We start from the raw sequence: 26,503 nt of genomic DNA on the forward strand, positions 1-26,503 counted from the left end.
GATAGATAGATAGATAGATAGATAGATAGATAGATAGATAGATAGATAGATAGATAGATAGACAGATAGATAGATAGATAGATAAATAGATAGATAAAAACACATGTTTATATATAGGTATAGATATATATACAGATATATATATATATGTATATATATATATATATATATATATATATATATATATATATATATATATATATATATATATACTGTATATAGGAATATCTATTTATAAATACTTAGAACATATTCTGCTATGTGCAGAGCATTGAACTATTAAATATTTACAATAAATACACAGTATAACACTTTATTAAATATTAATATTGCATAAATATGTTTTTATATGTTTTCAGTTATATATATATATATATATATATATGTGTGTGTGTGTGTGTACATATGTATGTATGTGTACATATTTCTTTAAATGCATATATACACATATAAATACATACGTACACACACACACACACACACACACACACACACACATATATACACACATATATACACACACACATATGTATGTATGTGTTTATATGTGTGTACATATGTATGTATGTGTTTATATGTGTATATATTTCTTTAAATGCATAAATATACATATAAATACATATGTACACACACACACACACATATATATATATATACACACATACATATAAATCTGTAGAGATGTATATGTATGTATGTCTATGTTAAAGCCCTTTGCCTGCCTTTTTTTTTTCTAACACCTTAGACCTCATATCTTTGAGCCCTTATAACTTTTTTGTGCAATATTTTTTTGAATAATGTTAATTAGATGGTGATATTATGAGTGTAACTGTACTTTGTAATGTATTTTTGATGATCTGTGAGACTTTTTTGTTTTGCAAAACAGTTAACCAGAGCTCTGAGGACGCAGTAATCATTCTAGCATAAATTGCGACTGTGCTCAAGTGATTGCATATACTTTCAACTTGTAATACGAGCAATAAACAAAACAAGAAAACACCCGTGATAAATCCCTTATCACTCGCGCATAACTGTTAGCGCTCCACTCATAATCCGGCCCATGGTGTTTAAAAACATACATTCCCAAATCCTATGCCTCCTATTACATTTTAAATTCACCAATCAGATGTCTCCAAATTACATGCTTTATTTCCCCAACAGGTCGCATCATATCTTTTCTTAAGGTGGATTTCCTTGGTTGAAATCAACACAGTATTCCAAAGAAAAAAAATCCTTTCTTTTGCAATTGTATCTCAATATTTAAAGGGATATTTTGTAATTGAGTGATTATTGTGACAGTGTATTACAAGTAATGTAAATAAGTATAAAAAGTGACTAAATTAATAAAAAAATATGTGACTTTTCAATATTATTATTATTTATTTATAAAGTGCCAACAGATTCCGCAGCACTGTCCATGGGTAACAAAGATAAAAGGACAGTACAATATGAGACACCAGACAAATTTTTTACAAACAAATACAGGGGGAATTGGGAGTCCTGTTCTCGGGGGAACTTACAATCTAAATGGGTAGGAGGGTGAGGAGGTGGAGACTGATTTTAGTGTGGAGTTAGATGAGGGCAACTATTAGGCAAGTAGAATTCATTAGTTACTGATTTGGTGATAGGCTTCCCTGAACAAGAAGGTCTTCTGGAGCTTTTAAAGGAGGAGAGGTTGGGGCAAAGTCTGACAGCTCGAGGAAGTGCATTCCAGAGGGTTGGTGCCGCACAAGAGAAGTCCTGTAATCTAGCATGGGAGGAGATGATGGTAGAAGAGGGAAGGAGTAGATCGTTGTTGGATCTTAGGGGATGGGCTGGAGTATTTTTGTTGATGAGTGAGGACAAGTGGGGGGGCTGCATTGGTAAGGGCTATGTACGTCAGAGTAAGAATTTTGAATTTAATTCTGCTGTGAATGGGGAGCCAGTGAAGGGACTCACAGAGGGGTGCAGCGGATACAGAGCGTCTGGAAAGGTGGATTAGCCTAGCAGAGGCATTTAGGATGGATTGAAGGGGGGAGAGGTGGGAGAGAGGAAGGCCAGTTAGTAGGTTGTTACAGTAGTCAAGCCGGGAAATTACTAGGGAATGGATTAACTGTTTAGTAGTTTCAGCACTCAGAAAAGGATGAATTTTGGAGATATTGCATAGGTGGTTGTGACAGGATGAACAGAGTGATTGGATGTGGGGTATGAAGGACAGATTGGAGTCAAGTGTAACTCCTAGGCAGCAGACTTGGGGTGATGGGGAGATAGTGGTGTCACCAACATTGATAGTAAAGTTAGAAACTGGAGTAGAATTAGATGAGGGATTAGAAGAAGCTCAGTCTTGGACATGTTGATATTTAGGTGGTGAGAGGCCATCCAGGAAGAAATCCCAGATAAGCATTCGCTGATGTAGGAAAGGACAGAAGGAGAGAGTGCAGAGGTGGATAGGTAGATCTGAGTATCATCAGCAAAGAGGTGATAGTTGAAGCCATAGCTACTGATAAGTTTACCCAGTGAGGAAGTATAAATAGAGAAGAGTAGAGGGCCTAGAACAGAGCCTTGAGATACTCAAACAGACAGAGGCAATGGAGAGGAGGAGTCGCCAGCAAATGAGACAGGAAAGGACCTATTAGAGAGATAAGATTTGATCCAGGAGAGGGCAATGACACAGAGCCCAAGGAAGCTGAGAGTCCGTAGGAGGAGGGGATGGACAACAGTGTCAAAGGCAGTAGACAAATCAAGTAAGATAAGTATAGAATAGTGGCCATTGCTTTTAGCAGAAAGAAGATCGTTAGTAACCTTGGTGAGGGCAGTCTCAGTTGAGTGTTGGGGATGGAAGCCATATTACAGAGGGTTAAGCAATGAGTTAGAGGATAGGAAGTTGGTTAGGTGATTGAAAACTAGTTTTTCCAGGACTTTTGAAGCTAGCAGAAGCAGTGATATGGGGCGGTAGTTTGCAGGAGAATTGGGGTCGAGGGAGGGTTTTTTTGTGGATGGGGGTGACCTTTGCATGTTTGAAGGATGATGGAAATTAACCAGTAGTAAGGGATCAGTTGAATATGTGAGTAAGAGCTGGGGTGAGGGTAGAAGACAGAGAAGGTATTAGATGTGAAGGGATAGGGTCAAGTGGGCAAGTAGTGAGGTGTGAGGAAGATATTAGGGAACTCACTTCATTCTCAGTGGTTGGGGGGAAGGTACTGAGATTGGTGGAGGGGGGGGACAGGGGGCAGAGATGGAAAGTTGCAGTCTTGTAGTGGGATGCTACTTCAGATGGTAAGTGTTTTGTTGAAAAAGTAGGCTGCCAAGTCTTGAGCACTAAAGGCAGATGAAGGGAGTGGTGCAGGTGTATAGAGGAGAGTGTTGAAAATGGAGAAGAGACGTTTAGGGTTTGAGGAGTGAGAAGATATGAGAGAAGAGAAGTAGTTTTGCTTGGCTAAGTGAAGGGCAGAGGAGTAAGAATAAAGAATGAACTTAAAAAATCCTGCACCACCATCCTAAAATTTTACAAAATCACACATTGTAGCCTAAAACAGCATACATATACTGTATATATATATATATATATATATATATATATATATATATATATATATATATATATATATATATATATATATATATATATATATATATATAAAGGTTCCAAAAAAGACAGCACTCACTGGTCTTGAAAAATAAAATATAACTTTTAATAAACAGCAAAATTTAAAACCTGGGAATAGGCATGACGTTTTGATGCCATACTGGCACCTTTATCAAATGTCCCAAATGTGGAAAGTGGTGCTCCAGAGAAGGCACATCAGCTATGTGATGCCCCAAGAAAAGTGGCAGATGCAAAATTGTTGACACAGTGTGCAATTTACACACAATAAATCCTCCGGTGTATATCCCATATGATCTTCAAGAGATAGCAGGCACTCAAAGATTGAATTCAACACCTTTAATGTGTCACAGAAATAAATCACATAACGTTTCAGCCCCTAAGGGCTTGGCAATCAGGCAATGATGAGAGTAAACTGAAAAATTACAAAAGTTAAGCCAGGAGGGCAAATGGCATAAAACGCCTATGATGGTAAACAGAAAAGTCTCACCCATTTAAAGCAGATGATTTCTTCTCTGTGCTGGAAGGATATAATTAATATCCAGGGCAATTTTCCCTGAGCTTGAGAATCCAGGAAGGGGAGGTAAGAGCTTGAGAATCCCAGAAGGGGAGGTAAGTGGATCTGTAAAAATGCGACTGTCGGAGTGTGTAGGCCACACTTGATCAAAAGACATCCGCAGACACAGAAAGAAAATGGCGGACATTCCTACCACTTCGGCCCACTCTCTTCTATTCTTCAAGGCGACTATCAATCCAGACTCCGGTAAGTAACACTTACCTCCTGGCCAGTTACCCCATTTGGAAGCTTGGGAACAAGTGAATGTAGGCTCCTAGGCCTCAGAGTAGGCCGCGGTGATATGTGAGCTGTTGACCCCCGGCACTAACAGGCCTCCACAACAGTGGAGGGGAAAGAAAAAAGGACTACAGTTGTTTGCTTTACCTCTGGAGCGGAGCCCCGACCCTCCGGAGTGTTGTACTCCGGAGTGTTGTATATATCTCTCAGTAGTCCTCATGGCTCTCGTAGCAGATAGCAGATGCCTTCAAATAAATGCGCCGCCACCCAAATGCGCACTGGCTTGACGGGTATTCTCATGCTCAGATCTTCTTGATAGGAACTTCTATAATGCAACTGAGGTGAGTTAAATCTCTGAAGCGGAGCCCCGACTCTCCGGAGAACTGTTTGGGAGTTGAGAGAGTCCCTGCATGTCCAGATGAGTGCGTAGGGTAGCGGCAGCTACCAGCTTCTGTTCCACTTCAGGAGTGCACTTAAGCAAGAAGGGACCAATTCACGGTGGCACACCTTACGCGTGGTACAGTGGTTAAAAATCACTGGTGTAGGAAATCGGGTTCAGAGCGGGATTTCCTCCAGGCACGTTCAGCAGCACGGGAGCATTTTTGTAGATAGCGTGTTTGCTGAGAGTGCCATGGCTGGAGCTGATGACGTGGTGTTTTGATTATTTGTGGAGGAGCAAGGATGTTGAGTTCAGAGGAGAGAGTATTGTTATAGTGGTTTGTAGCAAGGTCAGGGCAGGATACTGTGGAAGTGTGGGGAAGGCGTTTTTGAATAAGGTTAGAAAGTTGGAGAGGATCCACAGTGTGCAGATTTCTACAGGTGCGGATTCACATCCTATTAAATCAATAGCATTATCATTCTATGGCATACAACTACTACATTTTTATTAGTGGGTTTTATTATTCATCTATAAAACAGATATACACTAGTAATTTTTTTTATCCCCTAGTGTATTACAAATAAGGTTCACAAAGAGGAAAAAATAAAACAAAATATCACATTATTGTCATACCAATAAATGTTATTGTGATACTAGAGTGCATATATCATAGATTCAATGTCTCTCTTTTCTAGTTAAGGATCCCCCATATCAATATATGTACATTTATTTACTTAGTATTTCACTATTTTATAGGAGGGATTTCACCTATATTGAAGAGAAAAGGGAACTAATTTTGTATTAATTATTATTATTGTCCCTAATAAACTGCTTGGAAACACCCATCTAGTCCATAAAATATTGTGTGTGTCCTGTGTAGAGATCTAGGTTCCAGTCTGTATTCAGTCCTTTTGGTTTATGTGTTTTTAAGATAAAAATCCACCTCCAATAGTTTTCCTCACATGGTCTTTTGCCATAACTGAGACTTTTTTTTATCTGCCATGTTCTTTAAAGTGTTTAGACAATCAGGATTTATAATATCCAAAAGGTGCTCTCTTACTCTATCCTTCACTGACCTAATTTTTTTACCTACATACTGTATTGAACATTGGTGGCAGGTTATTAGATAGATTACATGGTCTGTATCACAGTTTAATCTACATTTAATCTCATAGGGGTAGCGAATCATATCCACTCGACCTTGCTAAATGCCAACAGCATACGCTGTTGGCATTTATCATTGCACAAGAATAGTGAAATACTTGTGAAATGCCACCCCCTGCTCACCAGCGGCCAATCGGCCACTAGCAGGGGTGTCAATCATCCTGATTGTATCGGATCAGGATGATTTCAGTCCGCCACCTAAAAGGTGGCAGAGAAGTTAAGGAGCAGCGGTCTTACGACCGCTGCTTCTTAACTTCCGTTTCAGGCTTGCGTAGAAATCAGCATCCGCTGATTAATAAATCTACCCAATAGTATTTACCTGCTATTGATGATTTAATTTTTTCCCCCACTTTTACAAAGTTACAGGTTTTACAACTAAATACAAGGTATGACCGTGTCTCTGAGCAGACATGCCATTTCAAATGCTGGTGCACATAGAATATCTAGATATGCTACACATGCCAGTGCACAGTAAAACATCTCTTTTTAACAGTGATAGCTAGTGATGTCGCGAATAGTTTGCCGGCAAATAGTTCCCAGCGAACATAGCATGTTCGCGTTCGCCGCAGATGGCGAACATATGTGATGTTCGATCCGCCCCCTATTCGTCATCATTGAGTAAACTTTGAGCCTGTACCTCACAGTCAAAAGACACATTACAGCCAATCAGCAGCAGACCCTCCCTCCTAGACCCTCCCACCTCCTGGACAACATACATTTTAGATTCATTTGGAAGCTGCATTCTTAGTGAGAGGAGGGGCAGTGTAGCTGCTGCTGATTTAATAGGGAAATCGATAGCTAGGCTAGTGTATTCAGTGTCCACTACAGTCCTGAAGGACTCATCTGATCTCTGCTGTAAGGACAGCACCCCAAAAAGCCCTTTTTAGGGCTAGAAAATCAGTCTGCTTTTTTTCCCTGTGTAATCTAATTGCAGTTGCCTGCCTGCCAGCGTGTGTGTCAGCTCACGGCGTATACTGTGCCCACTTGCCCAGTGCCACCACTCATATCTGGTGTAACAGTAGTGTACATTTTAAAAAAACAACACTTTTTTGACTGTGAAATAATAGCAGACAGCTGCCAGTACCCAAGATGGCTGCCAATAAGGCAGATGGGGAGGGTTAGAAAGCTGTTTTGGGGGGATCAGGGAGGTTGGGGGCTAAGGGGGGATGCTACACCACAGAATATGTAAATATGCTAAAAAAATAAATAATTTTTTTTTAAAAACCTTTTATTTTAGTACTGGCAGACTTTCTGCCAGTACTTAAGATGGTGGGGACAATTGTGGGGTGGGGGAGGGAAGGGAGCTGTTTGGGAGGGATCAGGGGGTCTGATGTGTCAGATGGGAGGCTGATCTCTACACTAAAGCTAAAATTAACCCTGCAAGCTCCCTACAAACTACCTAATTAACCCCTTCACTGCTAGCCATAATACACGTGTGATGCGCAGCAGCATTTAGCGGCCTTCTAATTACCAGAAAGCAACGCCAAAGTCATATATGTCTGCTATTTCTGAACAAAGGGGATCCCAGAGAAGCATTTACAACCATTTTGCCATAATTGCACAAGCTGTTTGTAAATAATTTCAGTGAGAAACCTAAAATTGCGAAAAAAAAAAAAAATTAAATTTGATCGCATTTGGCGGTGAAATGGTGGCATTAAATATACCAAAATGGGCCTAGATCAATACTTTGGGTTATCTACTACACTACACTTAAGCTAAAATTAACTCTACAAGCTGCCTACATGATCCCTAATTAACCCCTTCACTGCTGGGCATAAAACACGTGTGGTGCGCAGTGGCATTTAGCAGCCTTCTAATTACCAAAAAACAACGCCAAAGCCATATAAGTCTGCTATTTCTGAACAAAGGGGATCCCAGAGAAGCATTTACAACCATTTATGCTATAATTGCATAAGTTGTTTGTAAATCATTTCTGTGAGAAACCTAAAGTTTGTGAAAAAGTGAACAATTTTTTTTTATTTGATCGCATTTGGCAGTGAAATGGTGGCATGAAATGTACCAAAATGGGCCTAGATCAATACTTTGGGTTGTCTACTACACTACACTTAAGCTAAAATTAACTCTACAAGCTGCCTACATGCTCCCTAATTAACCCCTTCACTGCTGGGCATAAAACACGTGTGGTGCGCAGTGGCATTTAGCAGCCTTCTAATTACCAAAAAGCAACGCCAAAGCCATATAAGTCTGCTATAATGGCAAGTCTGGCACACAGTGTTGGGGCAAGGGTCCATCTGACCACTGATACCTGGTCTGCAAAGCATGGTCAGGGCAGGTATATCACCTACACTGCGCACTGTGAAGCGGGCGTAACCCTTACACTACCTGATCGATACAACATCATACCTGTTGTTTTAAAGCACATTATTCCAAACAATTTAGGAATGTTAGGTGATTTATGCCCTTTATGGATTAAAACCAGACTCTGCATCAACTATGTCATTTTCCATGGGAGTTTTGCCATGGATCCCCCTCTGGCATGCCACAGTCCAGGTGTTAGTCCCCTTGAAACAACTTTTCCATCACTATTGTGGCCAGAAAGAGTCCCTGTGGGTTTTAAAATTCGCCTGCCTATTGAAGTCTATGGCGGTTCGCCCGGTTCGCCCGTTCGCGAACTTTTGCGGAAGTTCGCGTTCGCCGTTCGCTAACCCAAATTTTTAGGTTCGCGACATCACTACTGATAGCTTTTACTAGATACATACTAGAAACTGCAGCATAATTTCTTTTAGGACTTATATATCCCTTTAAATTTTGCAATAGACAAGGTTCCTAGTCAGACTCTCAAAATGTATATTACTACAGGCATCTCAGTTCCATTTATTTTCACACAAATAAAAGATATGTACTGTCATACATATAGTTAAAAAAAAAAAAATTCTCTGCTTGGGACGGCACAAAAGTTTCCCAATTAAGTGCTGATTATATTTTTTTGCAACACAAGCACGTACATAAAATTAATGTCTATTCATTTCTTGAAAATTCTTTATTATGTTTGCCTATGTCACCTGAAAATATATGCTGCAGTTGAAATCCCAATATAAATAATACACTCTCTATAAATCAAAGTGATTAATATTTTTAAAGTTTTTAAGACCATTCGAAGTGAAGCAGTTAAATTTTTTTTTTTTTTCATTATTTTTTTTTCAAAGCAAAGAGCTTATTTTCTGGGTACAATTATCACAGGCTGCTTTGTACTTGAGTTTGCTGCTGAAGCAGGGAACTGTGAAGCCTCAGTCTCTCTGCCTGTCAAGTCTGTCAAAAAATGTAACCTGACTTGGTTAATTAAAAAGGTGTGAAATACAAGATGAGATTTAGCCAGTTGGATGTTCCATGTTTGCCATAATTCCTCACACTAGAGAACTTAGAATAAATGTCAGAGTTTGCCAGCTGCTTAAACCTGTCTGAATGTGTTTTATTTTACTACAAATTAAATGAGGACGGCAGATTTTAACAGATATGTTGATAGTCCTAGAAACAGACATCTTAAAGGGATACTGTACCGTAAATGTGTTTCCCTTAAAGGGACACAAGTCAAAATAAACTTTTATGATTCAGAAAGAGCGTGCAGTTTTAAGACACATTCCAATTTACTTCCATTATCAAATTTTGCAGTCTTTTTATATGTACATTTTCTGAGGGACAAGATCCTACTCAGCATGTGCTCCCGGGGTATACTTATACTAGACTGTGATTGGTTGATATCTGTCACATGATAAAAGGGGCCGGAAAATGGGAGAAAAAATAAATTTGTCAGAAAAAAAATCTACTGTTTATTTGAAATTAAGAGTAGGTATTAAATAATTGCCTTTGTATTATGCAGTTGGTAATTGTACTGCATTAAATGTGTTTCCAGTGAGTTGCTGTACCAGTGGCATTGTATGTAATGCATTGGAAATTGCTCATTTAGGTATATTTTTTACTTTTAAAATAACTATTGTTCTCAAGAATAGGCCCCGTTCATTTGGGTCTACAGGAAGAGGAGACCTGCTTATCTTATCTTTCTGTATACACAAAGGCCAATACATAGGTACAGAAATGATCATTTAGGTAAATGGTTACTTTAAGTAAAAAAAAAAATATTTTTAATTGTTAAACAAACAATTTCCAATGCATTTTATATTCTGCACCGGTTATACCAAGTCATTGGGAACAGATCAAGGGGGAAAAAATAAAGTACAGTGTCCTTTTAAGGTATCTGGTTCTAAAAATCACAATCAGTTAGTGTCCCTTAAACACCCTTACAGTATATTTGTGTATGTATATATATATATATATATTCCTTACTCTGTGAGCCCTGAACACAGAGGGGCCAGACATGATGCAGATAGAGTAAAGCCACTACTGTCTGAAGGGCCCCGATGGCCCCTTAGATATGTTGGCCCAGTTTCAATTGAGACCCCAAACCATAAATCTGTCGCCTGCCCTATATTTGGTGGGCACCATTTTATATGGCAAGAGAGAGTATTTATAAAGATATGAAGGTGGCAGTAGGTAGTAGACGATCCTTCATCTTTACCTTGATATTTAGATTTTAAGCCCCAAATAAACCACACCTGCCCCCTAACAGGGGGCACAATCATTGCTTGATCTGTGCATGAGCTTATGTGTATCTGTATCTAACTGGTCACAGCAAAGGAGATAAGATAAACATACCCAAACTTTTAAAGGAATATACGTATTGACTGCAAAACGATGGACGTTTTGCAAACAAAACAACCGTTTTAAGTGGTTTTAAAATATTTATTTTGGAAGCAAATCTTTTGGAATTTTGATATACAGTATGCATTATATATATATATATATATATATATATATATATATATGTGTGTGTGTATATATATATATATATATATATATATATATATATATATATATATATATATATATATATATATATATATATACATATATACAGTTGTGCTCATAAGTTTACATACCCTGGCAGAATTTATGATTTCCATTTTCAGAGAATATGAATGATAACACAAAAACTTTTCTTTCGCTCATGGTTAGTGTTTGGCTGAAGCCATTTATTATCAATCAACTGTGTTTACTCTTTTTAAATAATAATGACAACAGAAACTACCCAAATGACCCTGATCAAAAGTTTACATACCCCAGTTCTTAATACTGTGTATTGCCCCCTATAACATCAATGACAGCTCGAAGTCTTTTGTGGTATTTGTGGATGAGGCTCTTTATCTTCTCAAAAAAGCTGCCCATTCTTCCTGGCAAAAAGCCTCCAGTTTCTGTAAATTATTGGGCTGCCTTGCATGAACTGCACGTTTGAGATCCCCCCAGAGTGGCACAATGATATTGAGGCCAGGAGACTGAGATGGCCACTTCAGACCATTCACTTTTTTCTGCTGTAGCCAATGACAGATCGACTTGGCCTTGTGTTTAGGATCATTGTCATGTTGGAATGTCCAAGTACGTCCCATGCGCAGCTTCTGGGCTGATGAATGCAAATTTTCCTCCAGTATTTTTTGATAACATACTGCATTCATCTTGCCATCAATTCTAACTAAATTTCCTGTGCCTTTGTAGCTCACACATCCCCAAAACATCAGTGATCCACCTCCGTGTTTCACAGTAGGAATGGTGTACCTTTCATCATAGGCCTTCTTGACTCCTCTCTAAATGTAGCGTTTATGGTTGTGGCCAAAAAGCTCAATTTTGGTCTCATCACTCCAAATGACTTTGTGCCAGAAGGTTTGAGGCTTGTCTCTGTGCAGTTTGGCATATTGTAAGCGGGATACTTTGTGGCATTTGCGTAGCAATGGCTTTATTCTGGCGACTCGACCCTGCAGCCCATCTTTCTTCAAGTTCCTCCTTATTGTGCATCTTGAAACAGCCACACCACATGTTTTCAGAGAGTCCTGTATTTCACCTGAAGTTATTTGTGGGTTTTTCTTTGCATCCCAAACAATTTTCCTGGCAGTTGTGGCTGAAATTTTAGTTGGTCTACCTGACCGTGGTTTGGTTTCAACAGAACCCCTCATTTTCCATTTCTTGATTAGAGTTTGAACACTGCTGATTGGCATTCTCAATTCCTTGGATATCTTTTTATATCTCTTTCCTATTTTATACAGTTCAACTACCTTTTCCCACAGATCCTTTGACAATTCTTTTGCTTTCCCCATGACTCAGAATCCAGAAACATCAGTGCAGCACTGGATGAAAGATGCAAGGGTCTGTCAGGAGTCCAGAAACTCATTGACCTTTTATACACACACACTAATTACAAGCAAACAGATCACAGGTGAGGATGGTTACCTTTAATAGCCATTCAAACCCCTTTGTGTCAACTTGTGTGCATGTTATCAGACCAAAATCACCAGGGTATGTAAACTTTTTATCAGGGTAATTTTGGGTAGTTTCTGTTGTCATTATGATTTAAAAAGAGTAAACACAGTTGATTGATAATAAATGGCCTATTTACCAGTGATTAAATCATATAGCATATTCGGAAATCCTATACTAGAGAAGAAATTATTGGCAACCATGTACATATCGTTCTTTAGTCTTATGGGCTAAAAAAACAAAACACAAGAAACAAAAAAACAAATATCAGCATAAACAATATGCAAACATATATGAGCAAGGAATACATGAGCACATATGAGCAGGAGAAAAGGAGGACATCAGGAAAAGGAAATTTGACAAATACAACAAGTCAATGGAAAGTGAACGCTCAGAGTATAGAGCCCAAGACTCCCATACTAAAAAAATACAGACAAAATGATCAAAAATGAAATAAATGATCAAACAATATAAAAAAAAAAAATCAGACTAAAGGGTGAAGGAGGATTATAGTTACTCATAGCCAAAAGGATATAATAACTAAAAAAGGATATGATGACTGAGAAAGACTAAAAAAATGTGTGTATAAATAATCAAAAGAAATTACCAAAAATTATATTTATACACATGGGCATATCATAATATCATACTTGATCACAACTCTCATATAGAAATTAATTCATATAATGTCCATAAGGTATGGCAGGGCTTTATTTTATTTTATTACACTAGTCTGCTTTAATTGGATGCAATGCTCTCTGCCCAGTAGAGTTGCTAATCAGCCTGTTTTCTGTAGCACACACCATATATTCTAGAATGGTTTGGAGTTTATTTATGTTTCAGAACATTGGAGTAGAGCTTATGCATTTTCCTTCTGTTTGTATGTGTATTCAGTGTAGTTGACTTGGGTTATGTATTTAATTTTTTAAATTTCTTTTCCACAATGTATTCTAATTTATTATATCCTGTTGCACACCCCTCTCTATATACGTTGTATACTCCCCTTCACGATCCCACTACTTGGATTACAATATGAGCGGGTTTACTACTCCTGTGTACAACGGACATTTGGGCTGTCAGCTTAACACTGCATACACACGCCCCTTGAAAATACTCTTGTCTTTATTAGTTTTGACAGGCACAATACGTATTATGGGTGTGTTCACCGTTCTTTTCATATGATTGGATATTAGGGTTTGGCCTATGACGTATGTTACACATCATCTGTTTATATGCTTTCAGTCTGATCCGAATTGCCTACACCCAGTATCCTTTAGATAGTTTATGGTTCTTGGTATGTTGGGGTTTTTTTTAGGCTGCCTTACTGGGACAGAGCCTTTGCATCCTTTGATTTACTTTATTTTTCACTATTTTCCCACACGAATATCGGTATTGTTTTGTTTACATTCTTAAGGAAATGCTCAGTAGGTCTTATTTTTGCACACGGTGCTCACTGATTTATTAATTGATTTAAGGGTGGGCCTAATGGGCCTTTATATGTTTTCATTTCACAATGTTTGATTGTCAAAAGAAGGGTTTTTCTTACCCCGAAACGTCACTCCAATAAATCCTTTTTTGCACAGTTGACTGAAGTCCGCCGAGTGCTTTCTACTCTCTCAATATTGATACCCAGATAGCACCCTGGCAGATGGAATAACTTTGGTGACAGTGCACACACATTGTACTTTAGTTTATATATATATATATATATATATATATATATATATATATATATATATATATCATACTGTACATCAAATTTCCAAAAGATCTGTTTCCAAAATAAATATTTTAAAACCTCTTAAAATGGTTGTTTTGTTTGCAAAACGTCCATTGTTTTGCAGTCAATACGTACATCCCTTTAAGCATTTCGGTATGTTTATCTTATCTCCTTTGCTGTTACCAGTTTGATACAGATACACATAAGCTCCTGCACAGATCAAGCAATGATTGTGCCCCCTGTTAGGGGCTAGGTGTGGTTTATTCGGGGCTTAAAAGCTAAATATCAAGGTAAAGATGAAAGATCATCTACTACGTACTGCCACTTTTTTATATCTTTATAAATACCCTCTCTTGCCATATGAAATGGTGCCCACCAAATGTAGGGCAGGCGACAGATTTATGGTTTGGGGTCAGGGATCTCAATTGAGACTGGGCCCACATATCTAAGGGGCCATCGGGGCCCTTCAGACAGTAGTGACTTCACTCTATCTGCATCATATCTGGCCCCTCTGTGTTCATCCCCTGGGAAACAGGGCTCACAGAGTAAGGAAAGTGTATGTATTTCCAAGATGGCCACTAGAGTGTTGCTGTACAGAAAAGCTTTGTAAAGATCGGCTGATCATATCGCCTAGAATAGACTAACCAAGATGGGACGGATAAATCACATTCATATTAAAAGGTGCTGTAGAAATAAATGGACCAGGTTATGGTGTATAAATTAGACAAAACATGGGTTTGATTGTTGTAAACCTGTGTAAAAATCAAATTCTCTATTTTAAAAGGATAGAAAAGTCAAAAATGAAATATGCACAGGTGCATTTTAATTTGAAATAAAATCATTTTTGCAATATACTTCCATTAGCAAAAATACTTCTAATAAAATGTATTACTGTTTTTCTGCGGCATACCCACATATCCTGTGAGGGCTCGTGCACCAGTATTCAAACTCCACACCTTCTCAGAGGGTCAGCAGTAGCTTGTATGGCACAAATTAGGTCTTCAGAAGCAATATACACCATTGCCATCTTTCAGCTAGATTACGAGTTTTGCGTTATGAGTGAAAAAGCATTATTATGCTTCATAACGCTGCTTTTTCCCTAACGCCGCTATCACAAGTCTTGTCAGAATAGGTGTACCGCACACCTTTTTGGCCGTCACGCAACGTCAGTACCGCACTTTTAAAAAAGTCCTTTTTCAATGGGACTTCCAAAAAGTGAGCGGTACACTCTAAAACCACAAGATCTGTACCGCCATCTAAAATCAGTAGTTATGAGTTTTACGTTACAAAGCTGTAGCATAAAACTTATAACTAAAGTGTTAAAAAGTACACTAACACTCATAAACTACCTATTAACCCCTAAACCGAGGCCCTCCTGCATCACAAACTAAAATAAAATTATTAATCCCTAATCTTCCACTCCGGACATCACAGCTACTTAAAAAATGTATTAACCCCTATTTCGCCGCTCCCCCACATCGTCGCCACTGTAATAAACCAATTAACCCCTAAGCCGCTGCCATCCCGCATCGCAAACACTATTTAAAGATTATTAACCCCTAATCTGCCATCCGCCCACACCGCCGCTATAATAAAGTTATTAACCACTAAACCGCAAGCCCCCCACAACAAAATATACTGAATTAAACTATTAACCCCTAAACCTCTGGCCTCTTACATCACTACATAAATATATTAACCCCTAAACCTAACCCTAACGTAAGCCTAAATCTAACCCTAACCCTAACACCCCCTAACTTAAATATAATTAAAATAAATCTAAATAAAACTTACAATTATTACCTAAATAATACCTAAATACTTGCCTATAAAATAAAACCTAAGCTAGCTACAATATAACTAATAGTTATAATATTGTAGCTATCTTAGGATTTATTTTTATTTCACAGGAAAGTTTGTATTTATTTTAACTAGGTAGACTAGTTAGTAAATAGTTATTAACTATTTACTAGCTACCTAGTTAAAATAAATACAAAGTTACCAATGAAATAAAACCTAACCTGCCTTACACTAAAATCTAACTTTACAATAAAATAAATTAAATTAATAAAATACAATTATCTAAATTTAATAAAAAATAAACACTAAATTACACAAAATAAAAAACAAAATTATCAAAAATAAAAACGAATTACTTCTAATCTAATAGCCCTATCAAAATAACCCCCCCCCAATAAAAAAACCCTAGCCTACACTAAACTGCCAATAGCCCTTAAAAGGGCCTTTTGCAGGGCATTACCCCAAAGAAATCAGTTCTTTTACATAGCAATTAAAAATACAAACATCCCCCCCAACAGTAAAACCCACCACCCACATAACCTAAGCTAAACCCTAAGCTAAAAATAAAACCCACCCAATAAACCCTTAAAAAAAACTAACACTAACCCCCGACCATCCACTTACAGTTTTCGAAGACCAGACATCCATCCTTATCCAGGCGGCAGAAGTCTTCATCCAAGCGGGCAGAAGTCCTCATCGAAGCCGGCAAGAGTCTTCATCCAAGCGGGTAGAAGTCTTCATCCAGACGGCATCTTCTATCTTCAACCATTCGGTGCGGAGCAGGTCCATCTTCAAGACATCCGGCGCAAAGCATCCTCTTCTTCCAATCGTCGCTGGAAAATGAAGGTTCCCTTTAAGTGATGTCATCCAAGATGGCGTCCCTTACATTCCAATTAGCTGATAGAATACTATCAGCTAATAGGAATTAAAGGGGGAAAAATCCTATTCCAATCAGCCAATAGAATGCAAGCTCAATCCTATTGGCTGATTGGATCAGCCAATAGGATGAAAGCTCAATCTTATTCGCTGATTGCAACAGCCAATAGGATTTTTCCCCTTTAATTCCTATTGGCTGATAGAATTCTATCAGCCAATCGGAATGTAAGGGACGCCATCTTGGATGACGTCACTTAAAGGGAACCTTCATTTTCCAGTGACGATCGGAAGAAGAGGATGCTTCGCGCCGGATGTCTTGAAGATGGACCTGCTCCGCACCGGATGGATGAAGATAGAAGATGCCGTCTGGAGGAAGACTCCTCCCCGCTTGGATGAAGACTTCTGCCGGCTTCGATGAGGACTTCTCCCCGCTTGGATGAAGACTTCTTCCGTCTGGATGAGGATAGATGTCCGGTCTTCGAAAACTGTAAGTGGATCGTCGGAGGTTAGTGTTAGCTTTTTTTTAAGGGTTTATTGGGTGGGTTTTATTTTTAGCTTAGGGTTTGGGCACCGTAAAAGAGCTAAATGCCCTTTTAAGGGCAATGCCCATCTTTTCAGGGCAACGTTTAGCTTAGGTTTATTTAGATAGAATATTATTTGGGGTGTTTGGTTGTGTGGGTGGTGGGTTTTAGTGTTGGGGGGGTTGTTTGTATATTTTTTTTTACAGGTAAAAGAGCTGATTTCTTTGGGGCAATGACCCGCAAAAGGCCCTTTTAAGGGCCATTGGCAGTTTAGTGTAGGCTAGGCTTTTTTTTTATTTTGGGGGGGCTTTTTTATTTTGATAGGGCTACTAGATTAGGAGTAATTTATTTTGTGTTTATTTATTTTTTTTGTAATTTAGATAATTGTATTTTATTAATTTCATTTATTTTATTTTATTGTAATGTTAGGTTTTAGTGTAAGGCAGGTTAGGTTTTATTTTACAGGCAACTTTGTATTTATTTTAACTAGGTAGCTAGTAAATAGTTAATAACTATTTACTAACTAATATACCTAGTTAAAATAAAAACAAACTAAATAAAACCTAAGCTAGCTACAATGTAAGTATTAGTTATATTGTAGCTAGCTTAGGTTTTATTGTATAGGTAGGTATTTAGTTTTAAATAGGAATTATTTAGGTAATAATTGTACGTTTTATTTAGATTTATTTTAATTATATTTGAGTTAGGGGGTGTAAGGGTTAGGATTAGGTTCAGGGTTACATTAGGTTTAGGGGTTAATATATTTATGTAGTGTTAGTGATGTGGGAGGCCAGAGGTTTAGGGGTTAATAACTTTAGTATAGTGGCGGCAGATTAGGAGCTAATAAGTGTAGGTAGGTGGCGGCGATGTTAGGGCCAGCAGAATAGAGGTTAATAACTGTAATGTAGGTGGTGGCGATGTTAGGGGCAGCAGATTATGGGTTAATAAGTGTATTTTGGTGGCGGCAATGTTAAGTGGGGCAGATTAGGGGTTAATAGTTTTATTTAGGTGGCGGTGATGTTATGGGCGGCAGATTAGGGGTTTATAACTGTATGTAGGTTGCAGCGATGTTGGGGGTGGCAGATTAGGGGTGTTTAGACGAGGTTTTTATGTTAGGTTTAAACATAACTTTTTCTTTCCCCATACACATCAATGGGGCTGCGTTACGCAGCTTTTGTTTCCGCGATCGCAGGTGTTAGACTTTTTTTAGCCAACTCTCCCCATTGATGTCTGGGGAAATCATGCACGAGCACATCAAAACACTGCTTGTATTTGGGTGAGGTATGGAGCTCAACGCTACCTTATCGCCCGCGCAAGCCAGGTTTTTCAAAACCTGTAATAGCAGCGCTATAGGGAGGTTAAATACTGCCGCTTTTGTGGCAGTCGTTAATTTCCCTATAGCGCTCAAAACTCGTATTCTAGCTGTAGTTTCTGAGCAGGTGTGGTGTTTGGATAATGGTGCACAGGCCCTCACAGGATATGTGCGTATGCCATACCTCCCAACATTTCAAAATTCAAAAGAGGGACAACCCCCTTCCCACCCCATGGCAAAAGTGTGATATGTGGTGGGCAGAAGCAGGGATGGGGCTTAAAAAAATCATAAGTAATATAAATAAAATTCTAAATAAAGTCATATCTTTTAATACTCTTAGGCAGCAAATCAAACACAAGCTCAAACCACTGGTATAGCTATGTGAGCTCTGTATTTAATTAGCCTTTGCAGAGACAGTGCTAAATATTTTTATCTTAATTGGACATTTAATAATAGATTCTTTAAAAAATGCTATCTGCATTACCCATTAATATTCTAGATTCTGGCCTTTAAAGTCAGCAAAAATGCACAGTAACACAAGCTACACATATACATGTACACACATTTAAATACACAGAAACACACATATATACATACACATTACATAGCATACACTTATACATGCACATACACACATTACATAGCTTACACTTATACATGCAGATACACACATTACATAGCTTACACTTATACATGCAGATACACACACTACATAGCTTACACTTATACATGCACATACACACACACATTACATAGCTTAAACGTATACATGCAGATACACACACACACACTATATAGCATACACTTATACATGTACATACACTCAAATACACAGAAACACACACTACATAGCATACATTTATACATGCAGATGCACACACACTACATAGCATACACTTACACATGCAGATACACACACTACATAGCATACACTTATACATGCATACACACACACACTTATACATACATATATACACACACACTACATAGCATACACTTACACATGAAGATACACACACACACACTACATAGCTTACACTTACACATGAAGATACACACACACTACATAGCATACACTTATACAGGCAGATACACACACACACACACTACACAGCATACAACTTATACATGCAGATACACGTATACATGCAGACACACATACACACACACACACTACATTGCATACGCTTATACATGCAGATATACACACTACATAGCTTATACTTATACATGCAGATACACACACACTACATAGCTTACACTTAAACATGCAGATACACACACACTACATAGTATAAACTTATACATACAGATACACACACACTACATAGCATACACTTATACATGCAGATACACACACACACACACTACATAGCTTACACTTATACAGACAGATGCACACATACCACACAGCATACACTTATACATGCAGATACACATACACACTATATAGCATAGACTTATACATGCAGATACACACACACCACATAGCATACACTTATACATGCAGATACACACACACACACACTACATAGCTTACACTTATACAGACAGATGCACACATACCACACAGCATACACTTATACATGCAGATACACATACACACTATATAGCATAGACTTATACATGCAGATACACACACCACATAGCATACACTTATACATGCAGATAAACACTACATAGCTTACACTTATACATGTAGATGCACACACACTCTACATAGTTTACACTTATACATGCAAATACACACACACACACTACAGAGATTATACTTAAACATGCAGATACACACACACACACTACATAGCATACACTTATACATGCAGATACACACACACTACATAGCATACACTTATACATGCAAATACACACACACACACTACAGAGATTATACTTAAACATGCAGATACACACACACACACACTACATAGCATACACTTATACATACAGATACACACACACTACATAGCAAACACTTATACATGCCGATACAAACACACTACATAGCTTACACTTATACATGCAGATACAAACACACTACATAGCTTACACTTATACATGCAGATACACACACACTACATAGCTTACACTTATACATGCAGCTACACACACTACATAGCATACACTTATACATGCAGATACACACACACACACTACATAGCTTACACTTATACATGCAGATACACACACACTACATAGCATACACTTATACATGCAAATACACACACACACACTACAGAGATTATACTTAAACATGCAGATACACACACACACACTACATAGCATACACTTAAACATGCAGATACACACACACTACATAGCTTACACTTATACATGCAGCTACACACACACACACACACACTACATAGCTTACACTTATACATACAGATACACACACACTACACAGCATACACTTATACATGCAGATACACACACACTACATAGCTTACACTTATACATGCGGATACACACACACTATACACCATACACTTATATGTACAGATATACACACACACTACATAGCTTATACTTATAGATGCAGATACACACACAACATAGCTTACACTTATACATACAGATACAAACACACACTACATAGCATCCCTTTATACATGCAGATACACACACTTATACATACTGATACACACACACACACTACATAGCTTACACTTATAGAAATCTTTTCCACACACCAGAATAGAAATTCCCGTTCTATAGACGTATTTCTTGGGGTAACTTATCCTTTGATATCACTGGTTTAAAATATTTTCTCAGTTCTACTATTAGTACAATGTTGTATTCTCCCCTTACCCTATAATTTAGACCCGTTCTGGACCTTAACAGTAGCTATCATGCACATATGTTTCTCCTACATCTGATGTCCTTTCGAGGCCAGTAAAATAGCAACGATCATAAGCTAATATCTGTGTATAAAAAATGAGGTTTCAAGACAATACAGACAGACAGCAATTTGCATATTAACTTTTATTGTGTAAGTTATCCTGTTTAGCCTGACTACTGTAACTTTATGTATTTATATTTATTGTCAGTATGTTCCTATGTATTCATATGCTAAACCTCAATAAAAACACATTTGAAAAAGAAAAAAAAATCACCATCAAGATATCTGGGAACATGTCTGCCCTTGATCATGCAACCCCACTTCCTGTTCTCACACAACCAATTACACAACAGCAGGGCTATCAGTCACCCCAATTTGATTAGTCCTGCATACATTTAAAGGGACAGTCAAGTCCAAAAAAAAACTTTCATTTTTCAAATAGGGCATGTAATTTTAAACAACTTTCCAATTTACTTTTATCAACAATTATGATTTGTTCTCTTGGTATTCTAGTTGAAAGAAAACCTAGGAAGGCTCATATGATAATTTCTAAGCCCTTGAAGGCCGCCTCTATTTTATTTACTTTTCACAGCAGGGGAGAGCAAGCTCATGTAGGCCATATAGATAGCATTGTGATTACGCACGTGGCTAGTGGCAGACACTGCACTAATTGGCTAAAATGCAAGTCAATAGATAATAACTAAAAGTCATGTGATTAGGGGCGGTCAGAAGATGCTTAGATACAAGATAATCACAGAAGTAAAAAGTGTATTAATATAACAGTGTTGGTTTTGCAAAACTGGGGAATGGGTAATAAAGGGCTTATCTATCTTTTTAAACAATATAAATTCTGGTGTTGACTGTCCCTTTAAACTACCAGCACAAAGGTTGCAGAAAGGTTAAAGGGACAGGAAACCAAAAAAAAAAATATTTAATGTTTCAGATAGTGAATACAATTTTAAACAAAATTCAAATTTCCTTCTTTTATCTAATTTTCTTCATTATTTAGGTATCCTTTTTTAGAAGAAAATAGCAATGCACATGGGTGAGCCAATCACACGAGGCATCTATGCGCAGCCACCAATCGGCAGCTACTGAGCCTATTTAGATATGCTTTTCAACAAAGGATATATTGAGAATGAAGCAAATTAGATAACAGAATTAAATGGAACGTTGTTTAAAATTGCATGCTCTTTCTAAATCAAGAAAGAAAAACATTTGGGTTTAATGTCCCAACAAAGCATATTATTTTTACTCATTAATGTCCCTTTTATTAAAGTAGGGGTTGCAGGTTACATTTATAAAGATACACAAAGAAAGTATCACTTTCCTGAGGAGAGAGTACTGTTTTTTTAATTATTTCATTGTTAATTGAGCAAGAATGAATGTGTGTTTTGAGTGGTAGAAAAGCAGTTAAAAACACTTTGAGAAAAAAAAGGTACAATGGCTTTTTAAAGTACATTAAACACTAATTGCTAGATTACAAGTTGAAAGAATAAAATCATTTTCACGTGAAAGCGATATTTGCGCTCAACTTGGTAATAACTCGCATTCGCTTGGCATGGAAACATTGCGCACTAGAGCATGCTTCCATAGGCTAAAATGGGAGTCTCATTCTCATGAGAAGGGGGTAAGTGGCGCACCGATGGGCAGCAAATATAAATATATATGAATAAATAAATACATGTGTATATATATATATATATACTGTATATTTATGTGATATGTGTACATAAGCATATACATATATATTTACAGGGAACACACATTTCCCATAGACCGCAATGTAAAGGCACTTTTCTAACACCCCACACCCACGATTTTGCCCATTTACGGGCACGCGGTAAATTAGCGCTCCACTTGTAATCTAGCCCTAAATTAATGCTAGATAAAAGGAGGTAGTCAAAGCTTAGATTAGCCTTAGAATAATAGGCAGATGTTTTTTTTTATTTTTGTTTTGTTTTTTAATATATTAGTTGTTTCAAAATTGAAGAAATGGGTGTAAAGTTTTAGTGTCAATAACCTAGCTTTCTCTTATCTAATCTTCTCTGCTGTAGCCACATAGGTTAAAGGGACAGTTTACTCAAAAAATTCTTCCCTTTAATTTTTTCCTAATGATCCACTTTACCTGCTGGTGTGTATTAAATTGTTTACAAGTATTTCCATTACCCTTATATTGGCATTTGAATTAGTTTATTTATCCTGTGGTATCCCCACCTATTCTAAAAGTTTTTGGCCTCGAGGCCAAGCTGTGTTAACACAGCCAGTAAAATAAATTACACTCCTAGTGGGTTATAGAAGAGATAAGGTAATAAAATATAAATTTTCCATTGTTCTCTACAAGTATAGGTGATTGGCTTATGGACAGATATAAGATAAGGAAGCATGTATATGTACACAATGTGATAAAGTAATGAGATCTGATTATACCTACAAGCTCAACCCATTTTATTAGGTTATGACTTCAAAACACAAAATCAGCTAATTCTTATACACAAATAAGCCTTAAAAAACATTTTATACTCTGCAGTTGGTACAAAAATAATTGGAAACACATTAAGGGAGAAACTATTTTATAGTATACTGTCCCTTTAATGACTCAGCAGAATATAGCATTATTCTATTCATTTTGGAGTCTGCTCTTTCAGTTCTCATTGGATTTGGAAAGCCCACAATTTTCAGTATTAAATTAAAGGAAAATGGGACAAAACAAATAATAAGTATACTACAAAGTTTTCATTTTTACTATATATAATTAAAAATGTTAAATTATAATCTCAAAGTATTTAATGTCCCTTTAAAATGTATCATCTCCAATGTTGCAATACAACAGATCTTTTTTTGATCCATAGGGATCTATTATTATTCATCAGAATTCTGTGGCTTTCCCTTACTTTTCTGTAATCTTCTTGAAAAAGCCACAATAACCCACTGTACTGTGGACATGTTGACAATTTAACACCACAAAGCCAATTAATTCAATTTCAAGCACATTCTATACCTCCTTGTTCCTGTTCATACTCCATCTACCTGTTCTTTTTTGGATCTTTACATTGTTAGTGCACAGTAAGTAAATTAAACTTTCATAATTTAGATAAAGTGTGAAAATTTTATAAAACTTCCCTTTTTACTTCATTCTCTTGGTATCCTTTATTGAAGAGTATACTAGGTAGGTTCTAAGAAGTTTAGTAGTGTGCATGTGTCTTTAGCACTCTATAGCAGCAGTATTTGTAACAATGTATAAGATTACTACAAACATTGTTCAATACTCAGCTGCCATAGAGTGCTAAAGACACGGGCATGCTCTTGCATTTCTGTGAGCCTACCTAGGTTTACTCTTTAATAAAGGATTCTTAGAGTACAAGGCAAATTTGTTAACAAAATAAATTGAAACTTTTTAAAAAAAATAACCTACTCTATCTAAGCCATGACAGTTTCCTTTTGATGCTACTGTCCCTTTTAAAATTCTTGTGCATGCAAAGTTCATGTGTTAAAAGGACCTATCAACACTGTAGATTTGCATACTCAACAAATGCAAGATAACAAGACAATGCAATAGCACTTAGTCTGAACTTGAAATGAGTAGTAGATTTTTTTTCTGACAATTTTAAAAGTTATGTCTTTTTCCACTCCCCCTGTACCATGTGACAGCCATCAGCCAATCACAAATGCATACACGTACCATGTGACAGCAATTAGCCATTCACAAATGCATACACACTTATTCTTGGACATGCTCAGTAGGAGCTGGTGACTCAAAAAGTTTAAATATAAAAAGACTGTGCACATTTTGTTAATGGAAGTAAATTGGAAAGTTGTTTAAAATGGCATGCTCTATCTGAATAATGAAATTTTAATTTTGATTGAGTGTCCCTTTTACCCCTTGAGCCAAATGAACATAGGTACTACGCAACACAGTACTTTGCCCACCTAACCACGTCCAACACTTTAGCACAGGTTACAGTGGGAGCCACAACTTGGGGACAGATGGCATTTGCCTTTATGTGGTAAGGGAGCACTTATCAAGCTCTGTTACCTTATGAAACCAGATTGCTGATCATTACAGACAGTGACACTGTCTGTGTCACTATCTGTAACGATCTTCACGGTGGAGACGCTGAGCAGCGTGGAAGGGAAGGAGGGAGGCGAGTGGGAGTCCCATCCTGGCAGGGGAAGTTCACTACACTATGCCAAAATGATTTGTCACTACAAAAAAAAAGTGATCGTTTAGAGGGGAGGGGGATCCCTACACTACAGAAAAAAATATATTTAACAAAAACATAATAAAAATACATTAAAAATACATTAAGTTGTTCTGGCAGACCTGGCTGCCATTAACAAAGATGGCAGGTAACAGTGGGAAGCGGAGGATTAAATAGCTGTTGGGGGGAGATCAGAGAGGTGGGAGGGTGAGGAAGGATCCCTTTACTACAGAAAATAAAAATAAATACTGTTTGAGAGGAATCAGCTAACTGATTAACCCCTTCACTGCTGATCATTTTAAAGGTGAGGTGCGCAGCTACAATAAGTGACCTTTTAATTACCTAAAAACAATGCCATGCATGTCTGCTATTTTGGAACAAATGGGGACCCAAGAGAATCTTTTACAACCATCTGTGTTATGACAACAGTAGTTGTTTGTAAATAATTTCAGTGCGAAACCAAAAGTTTGTGAAAAAGTTAATGATTTTCTTTTTATATATGATCATATTTGTCTGCTAAATAGTGGCTTTAAATATATCAAAATGACACTAAATCATCACCTTGGGTTTTCTACCTATATATATTTTTATATATATATTAAAAATTTGGGCAGTGCGCAGTTCTGCTATACTAAATGAGAGTAACCCCATTGCATCATTTTTGCAGAAAAAAGTCCTTAAAATTAACAAAAATAATACAACATATATACATGTTTGGTCTTAGCTGAGGAGGATGCCAAAGACACACATTTTATGATTATTATTTTTTTTATCATTTGAAAGCAACAGGTTTTGTAATAATTAATATTAAAAAAATGTTTTACTTTTTTGGGTAATTTTACAATAATTTCTGAATTATGTTTATAGATATCAGGTTTAAACTGTAATCCACTTTTCTGCCCCCCCCCCAAAAAAAAAAAAAAAAAAAAAAATGCTGGTCCCCATGTGCTCTTTTTCAGGATGGGAAAATCCACTATTACAGAAAAGGGG

The 26,503-nt window shown here is 37.2% G+C and overlaps 1 protein-coding gene across 3 annotated transcripts in view; it reads left to right on the plus strand.

Moving 5' to 3' along the window:
- TENM4 (teneurin transmembrane protein 4) overlaps nucleotides 1-26,503 on the plus strand; it is a 953,133-nt gene that overhangs the window by 37,838 nt on the left and 888,792 nt on the right. The window lies entirely within an intron of this gene.

The sequence above is a fragment of the Bombina bombina genome, chromosome 3 (genome assembly GCF_027579735.1).
Source record: "Bombina bombina isolate aBomBom1 chromosome 3, aBomBom1.pri, whole genome shotgun sequence".
NCBI classification, from domain to species: domain Eukaryota; kingdom Metazoa; phylum Chordata; class Amphibia; order Anura; family Bombinatoridae; genus Bombina; species Bombina bombina.